The sequence below is a fragment of the Lactuca saligna genome, chromosome 6 (genome assembly GCF_052625555.1).
Source record: "Lactuca saligna cultivar CGN05327 chromosome 6, ASM5262555v1, whole genome shotgun sequence".
Taxonomy (NCBI): domain Eukaryota; kingdom Viridiplantae; phylum Streptophyta; class Magnoliopsida; order Asterales; family Asteraceae; genus Lactuca; species Lactuca saligna.
In genome coordinates, this window is record NC_136422.1 from 22,698,276 (window position 1) to 22,706,311 (window position 8,036).

The 8,036-nt window shown below is 32.9% G+C and overlaps 1 long non-coding RNA gene across 1 annotated transcript; it reads right to left on the reverse strand.

Moving 5' to 3' along the window:
- Positions 1-6,269: 6,269 nt before the first annotated feature.
- On the reverse strand, positions 6,270-7,307 carry LOC145001985 (uncharacterized). The gene is made up of 2 exons (XR_013661772.1): positions 6,809-7,307; positions 6,270-6,668 (listed from the first exon to the last, which is right to left on the reverse strand). It is a non-coding gene; the product is annotated as an uncharacterized LOC145001985 (long non-coding RNA).
- Between the last annotated feature and the right edge of the window lie 729 nt (positions 7,308-8,036).

Consider the following 8,036-nt stretch of genomic DNA (forward strand, 5'->3'; position numbering starts at 1 on the left):
AAATAAAATACAATGCAATAATAATACTTTGCCGTTTTTTACAATGTAGGATGCCATAATAATAATAATAAAAGAGCACCATAATAATTTGGAAAATATAATAAAGTAAAATGGTGCAATTAGGTAGGTTTCAAGCCTGTAATTCTATAATAACAAATAAAAAAATTAAAATAAAACTTTCAAATTTACACTAAAAACATCAAAATGACTAAATTGACAAAAAGGTGTCATAACTGCCATTCTTTTGGAAAAAATCTCATTCATTCATTCTCTGTTATACAAATTACTGGAATGCTCCCTCTCATAAATAAAAATATTTAAAGGATAGTGGCTGTTTAAATTTAAAAAAAACACACACACACACATGCAATATCCACTTTAAAAATTACACTTCAATCATCCTGTAACATATGCAAAATGGATTAAGAGGAGGGGCAATAATGTAATTGTAACGTATGCAAAAATGGAGTAACAGAAAGGGTAATAACATAATTGTAATTCCTCCAAAAACACTTGAGTACATACACAAATATCAGCTCATTCAATAAGCAACAATATATTGTTATTATCGGGTCATGTTTATTGTATCATCCTACTGTGATACTTATCATAAGGATTATAACATTCTACTTTCAAAATAATATCATTGTACTTTGAGACGCTATAATTGAAAATCACCAGCACGGATACAACAAAATACATGCACGAACAAGCAATCGATTCTATAAACATAAACATGTTATGATTTCATTAACGGTAAAGAAAAAGGGAAAAATGAATAACGCAAGAACTTGTAAAGATATAATAAAACTGAACAAAATTACTAACCTTATATGGGCCACCCATGATTATGTGTTTAACCTTATATGGACCCTGCATATTAGAAAGAGATGTGTGATGCCAAAATTAGCAAACTTAAGCAGAAAATGATTAACTAAAGGCTACTTTAGAGTGCATATCATAAGAACAACAAACATGTCAATATTTCAACACCGAGATATACCCAAATAAATATACCATTCTGATTCTGAATGGATGCAAGAGCTCATGTATAAGTGTCACACCAATAAACTATATATCTAAAACAATTTTATAAGCATAAGAGACTAATATTAAGTGATTGTGATTGTGTGTCAACTCGAAAAAAACACCAATACCTACACATATGGATCTTTGAAACATCTGAAATAGAATAGAACAAAGTTTGATTAGATATGAATCCCTAATTAAACACCCAAGATGAGAAATTAGGGCTAGGATCCAACAACATTGTTTACTTATTAGAAAAGGGATGCCGTAAGCTAACACGGAAATAATTTGAAGGTTAGTGAATGACGATTCACTAATTCTCCACCATGAAAAACAAAACAAAAAATTAGTTTTAAACGTATTGAAAAACTCCTAGATTCTTTTGAGATTCATTGAACTTTTCAATGGCATGTTTAAATCTCGATATGCCCATTTAGTTTGTGACTGTGATGCCGAGGATCACAAAGCGGGTGTGAGTAACCATGTAAATATACATGGTGCCCTCATTGTGACCTATTCGAGGTACCGGTTAACCACACACGCTCGATCGAACTATGACAAACAATGAGTCACCATTTGCCACCTTTGCTTAGAACCAATTAGTGTGGCTGTTAACCACACACGCTCCACTAATTTGTTAGCAAGGGCACAAAGTGTAATTCCATGTAAGATTGGGAACTTTGTAAAAACATTCAGTTACTCTATGTAGATTCATTATACTTATTAATCAGAAGAGGATTGCCCTATCCTATCCGTTCGGCTAACGACCCTCCACCTGTCAAGCAAGTGGTGGGTGCGAGTGTACACCCATTAAGCGCCATTTTATTGGCAACAACTTTATACCCACCTTATAGATCGACTTCGTGAATGAGGCCTACTAACGGTAAGACAAGCATTTTTTTAAATCATACACACACACACACACACACACATATATATATATATATATATATATACACACACATTAAGCTTGTAATAATATAATAGTATAGGGTTGAATTTTGAACTTGTAAAATTCTAGGGTTTGAAATTTAAATTATTCAAATTAAACTTTTAATCACGAAACTTAAATTTCAAAACTTGAGGACAAGAGTTTGAACTTTTCAAAACATAAAGGATCAAATAGCAAATAATATAAATCAACTAATTCATTTAATGATTATCTAAATTTGACCTAGGCAATATTACTTACAAGAAAATATACCAATTTAATTCAAATAATCAATTATTATCATATAAGGAAATTATTATTCAATCAAATGGTAATTATCATTTGTTTGGTGTAGGATATATTGAAATATATGATAAAATTCGAATATTAATGACCCAAATCAATTAAGGCAAGTATCCTCAAGCAAAACAACAAGAAATCCCGAAATCAGCTCTAATAGATGCTAGAACTCGCCGAGTTCCACTATGAACTCGCCAAGTCCACAATGTAACTCAACGAGTTCATCAGTCAGAGGCACAAAAAACGATTTTTTCAATCAATAAACAATCAACAAAAGCATCAATTCAATAGAAATCAATCAAAGCTCTGATACCACTGATGGGTTTGAGCCATAAGAACTTTCCTATGTGCACATGCAAACCCTAATGCTTGGATCTAGGTTTCTCTAATTGAACATGCAATGTATCCAAGGCTTTACAATTCTAGATCTAGTGTAAACAATTAAATCATAACATATGAAATAAGACCTAGAAGAATACCTTAAGTTGCTTGCTTGAACCTTCTTGTTCTTGGAGCTTAGAGTCACAATTGTCACTCCTCTAATGGCTTACAAACACCAACTAGCAAGAGGATGATTTGGAGAGAGAGGAGAGGTGAGGAAATCAGCTCTAGGATTTCTTTCTTGCAAGAGTGGCCGATTTCCCTCATACATGGGGTGTATTTATACTATGAGCTACTAGGGCTACACCCTTAACCCTAATTGAATAACTTAGGCCCTAAGCAATCCAAAGATCCTTCTAGATATGAGGCTTGGATGAATTTAAGATATGCAACCCTAAAATTCGTCTACCCTAATATCCATCAGGATTCATAGCCAAAAAACACAACTATCACACATTTGACAGTTTATGCCCCTTTATTCAATTAACCTCTTTAAGTCGCCAAATTAATTTCTAATAAATTTATGACTTACACTAATCAAATATTATTATTATTCCTTTAATATATTATTCTCAATAATATCTCTTCTCTCTTTATAAATCACCCTGTCAAGTTGCTATGATGAAGGCAACCCAAAAGGACCATGCACAACCGGGTCAAGTAGTTACCAAATATAGTTACAAACTTAGACACTAATCCAACAATGAAATAATATTTATAAAATTTGTGCATATATTCATACGTAAGGAAACAAATTTTTATAACAATAAGAGATGTGATTTGTTATGGTTTTGATAAAATATACATCATGTATGGCAAAGAAACATTAAGAACTGCAGTGCATATGCATGCAATTATAATATTGAAACACTACATATATACACACTAGGTTATAACCCGTGTAATACACGGTTGACAAAATAAAAATAAAGATTAAAAATCACAATAATTAATCATAACTTTGCAAAAAGTTTCTTTCATACAAAACTGAATGTTATCTGTAACTATATCATGGTTATTTTTAATCCATCTTTACTTTATATTAAAATACCATTTCTATTAGAAGTACATTTCTATAAAATGCTTTGAAAATGCAATTTTTGCAACATTTTCACCTTACTAAAACAATCCCATTTTGACCAAAATATGTTCGGTTTACACAATTTTAACCAAATGCCAACACAAGCCATATTTTTACCAATTTCACTTTGTCAAATTGTCTCATTTTCACAAGAATGTGCTCATTTTACTCAATTGTACTTGATATAAAATGTCCGTTTAAAATGCTAAAAATTGTTTTAAGATGCCATTTTTGCATGTAAAATCATTTTTTTAAAACATTGTCAGCTTATGCCAAAACAGTCATATTTTTATCATAAAAGAAATAGAATGCCATAATAATTTGGAGAAAAAAATAAAGTACAATGCAATAATAATACTTTTCCGTTTATTACAATGTAGGATGCCATAATAATAATAATAAAATAGCACCATAATAATTTGGAAAACATAATAAAGTAAAATGGTGCAATTAGGTAGGTTTCGAGCCTGTAATTATGTAATTCCATAATAACAAATAAAAAAAATAAAATATAACTATCAAATTTACACAGAAAACATCAAAATGACTAAATTGACAAAAAGGTGTCATAACTGCCATTCTTTTGGAAAAAATGTCATTCAATCGTTCCCTGTTATACAAATTACTGGAATGCTCCCTCTCATAAATAAAAATATTTGAAGGATGGTCCCTGTTTAAATTAAAAAAAACACATGCAACATCCTCTTTAAAAGTTACACTTCAATCATCCTGTAACATATGCAAAATGGATTAATAGGAGGGGTAATAATGTAATTGTAATGTATGCAAAAATGGAGTAACAAAATGGGTAATAACATAATTGTAATTCCTCCAAAAACACTTGAGTACATACACAAATATCAGCTCATTCAATAAGCAACAATATATTGTTATTATGGGGTCATGTTTATTGTATCATCCTACTGTGATACTTATCATGAGGATTATAACATTCTACTTTCAAAATAATATCATTGTACTTTGAGATGTTATAATTGAAAATCACCTGCACAGATACAACAAAATACATGCACGAATAAGCAATCGATTCTATAAACATAAACATGCTATGATTTCATTAACGGTAAAGAAAAAGGCAAAATTAATAATGCAAGAACATGTAAAGATATAATAAAACTGAACAAAATTACTAACCTTATATGGGCCACCAATGATTATGTGTTTAACCTTATATGGACCCTACATATTAGAAAGAGATGTGTGATGCCAAATTTAGCAAACTTAAGCAGAAAATGATTAACTAAAGGCTACTTTAGAGTTCATATCATAAGAACAACAAACATGTCAATATTTCAACACCGAGATATAACCAAATAAATATACCGTTCTGATTATGAAATGGATGCAAGAGCTCATCTATAAGGGTCACACCAATAAACTAAATATCTAAAACAATTTTATAAGCATAAAAGACTAATAGTATGTGATTGTGATTGTGTGTCAAAACGAAAAAAAAAAAAACAATAGTACCTACACATATGGATCTTTAAAGAATTTATTTTACCTTTTTGACTAAGAGAGTGAATTCTCGGATTGATCATAGCAAGATGATTGTACCTGAAATAGCTAAACCCAATGACAAATAACATCAATCATGTCATCAAGAAACCAAAAGAAGCAAAAGATGGTCCGAATGCCAAAAGCAAATCAAGTATTTCAGTCAAAAAGAGCAAATACACCTACAGTGTGGTTTATGATTTTTTTTATGGTGAAGCATGGGTGATAGCGACAATTGGGGATCTATGGTTTTCAAAGAGAGTAGCAGCAACGATGTCTAGGGTTTTCTTTGACGGTACATTGCTTATTAGAAAAAACTGAGATGAAAACACAAATGACAAGGTTATGTTTCTATCATGTTGAAGGGTGAGTGATGACGAATATGGATGAAAATCAAATTGGACTTCCTTCAAGATTAATATATGTGTGAAAATTGAGAACTAGGTCCTGAGATTGATGACATTTTTAAAGTGGGTGGAGAGAATAGGGTTTATGGTGACGGAGGATGGAGGTCCCAAATTCCGGTGATCAGTAGTTGATATTTCGGCCACAAATTTGAAAGTCTTATCAGTTACCAAACGAATTTGATTTCAAAATTAGGAGTGGCAATTTTGAAAATTCAGTTAGATGATAGAAGCAAGAAAAAATTGATGGGAGAGGCTTAGAGAATGTCACGTGGCAAAAATCTACTTATTTATTAGATTAAGGGATTTGAAATGTATAAATATGTGTCTTAATACAAGAATGGTCAACTCCTACCACATACTATACAATCTATAAACGAACTATTGCAATACACTAATACATACACAACTACATGTATAAAATGCATGTTATAACTCAAATACTTATAATACTTGATTCCCATAGCTATACCTAACGTATATACACACACACATATAAAAACTATAAAATAAATACATATACATTATATGTATATGGAATTGTTATTAAAATACCTAAATATACATTACACCCACTTGATTTAGAAAATCTTTTAACCTTGCTTATTTCTTTCACTCAAAAACACATCAAACATGAACTAAAATAAATACAGCTATTAACGATAATAGCTAAGTAATAGTTGCTTCCACACTTCACCTTTTACAAAAATCACACTAAAGAGTTTCTTACACTCTTTCTCACCAAATTTTACTCACACTCTTTCCCTTCACAGCCAAATTCAATACAATCCAAAATCATGTAAGATTGATACGATCAGATCTTCTTTGATCTTCAAAATCAAATAAAAGTACATTGAAATCTATTCAAAAAGATGATATGTTCTTCTTTACTTGTCGTCTATGGATCTTCGGTCAAAGAAGAAGAAGAAGAACAAGAGACTGTACATTCCTCCTCCTCCCCCTCGTTCTTTCCCATGTCAAAAATCAAACACCAAATGAAACAATCTTTTTCCCCATCGATTTTCTGTCAAAAGCAAATCTCAAAATATCTAATTTGTTCATTCCATAGATTCATCATATAACAAACATCCCAGAAGACCATTTACTTACCTATTGATTGATTAAAAAAAACACGGGACTGCTGAAGCAGCCCCGTCCACTTACCTGCAACCTTCGATGTGTACTTCTCCCTTTCGGCCGATGGATCGCAAACAACCGAGGGCAACCACCGAGGCCCCAGCAGCCTCGCTGCCTCCCCCACTGTCATTCTCTTCGGCCCCAATCGAACCCTTCTTTCCCACTGATCGAACCCCTCTCATCTCCTTAATCGCCCCTTTTCTTCGCCGATTTCACAGCAGGTCCAAACCCCTCTACCGGTGCTGACTGCTTTGCCCCCTTGGACCTCGTCCTTCCTCGCACCTGGCAGCCGGACGGGAAAGAGGGAAAGCCTGCTACTTCTGCCTCTTCTCTTCCTTCGGTTCGACCAAACCACGGAAACGACGCCGCTACCCTCATACGCCTCTTCCCCCGCAGCCTCGATCTTTTTCCCCTTCGGCCTCGTCAAACACCGAAGACGACGTTCTCCTTCCCGATCGATTGAGTCGTCCTTTTTCCTTTTCCTGTCTTCGAACGGATGAACCACCGGATCCAAATTTTTGCTGCCTTTGCGTTCCCTCTGGTTTGCTAGATTCGTGTATTCTATCTCATATTGGTCCGTATATTGCCTCCCTTCCTTGACCGATCGAATGAAACACGGGACTTATGAGCCCTAAGTTGAAGTCATTTTATGAGATGACTAAAATGTCCCCACTGTTAAATTCTTTATTCAAAATAGGTCCCAATCCCCAAAGGTGGATCCATTTATTGACAAACAACCCATCAATGGGTTATTTTTAGCAGAATAAATCTCAATCTTCAAACCTTGAATAAAAATAACCATTTTAGCCCATCTTTTGAAATTATTTTTACCAAATCAGTCCCACTTCGGTTAATTAAGTTACCAAACAACTCCCAATAGTTTGTATTTGTTATGAAGCGGTCCCGAGAGTGCTTCAAAGTTAAAGATTGGTGGATTTGTGGTTTCTCACGTCAAGCTTTCCAAAAATTAACAAACTCTGAACAACTCGAACTCACGTTACAAATGTGAGTGCTTACGGCCCATTTTAGTATTTTTGATTATTTCCGAGGGAGGAGAGGGAAAGGGGGAATACATGTGCCTAAATATATTTTTTATACAAATCAATTTCATTTTTATATGAAAATACATTGAACCTAGTTTATAAATATACTATTATTTAACAATTTATCATATTGTTTAAAATAAACTAGTGTACAAACCAATAAAAGAATATAACACGTAAAATGGATTGAAAGAAACTTTGATTTTAAACGA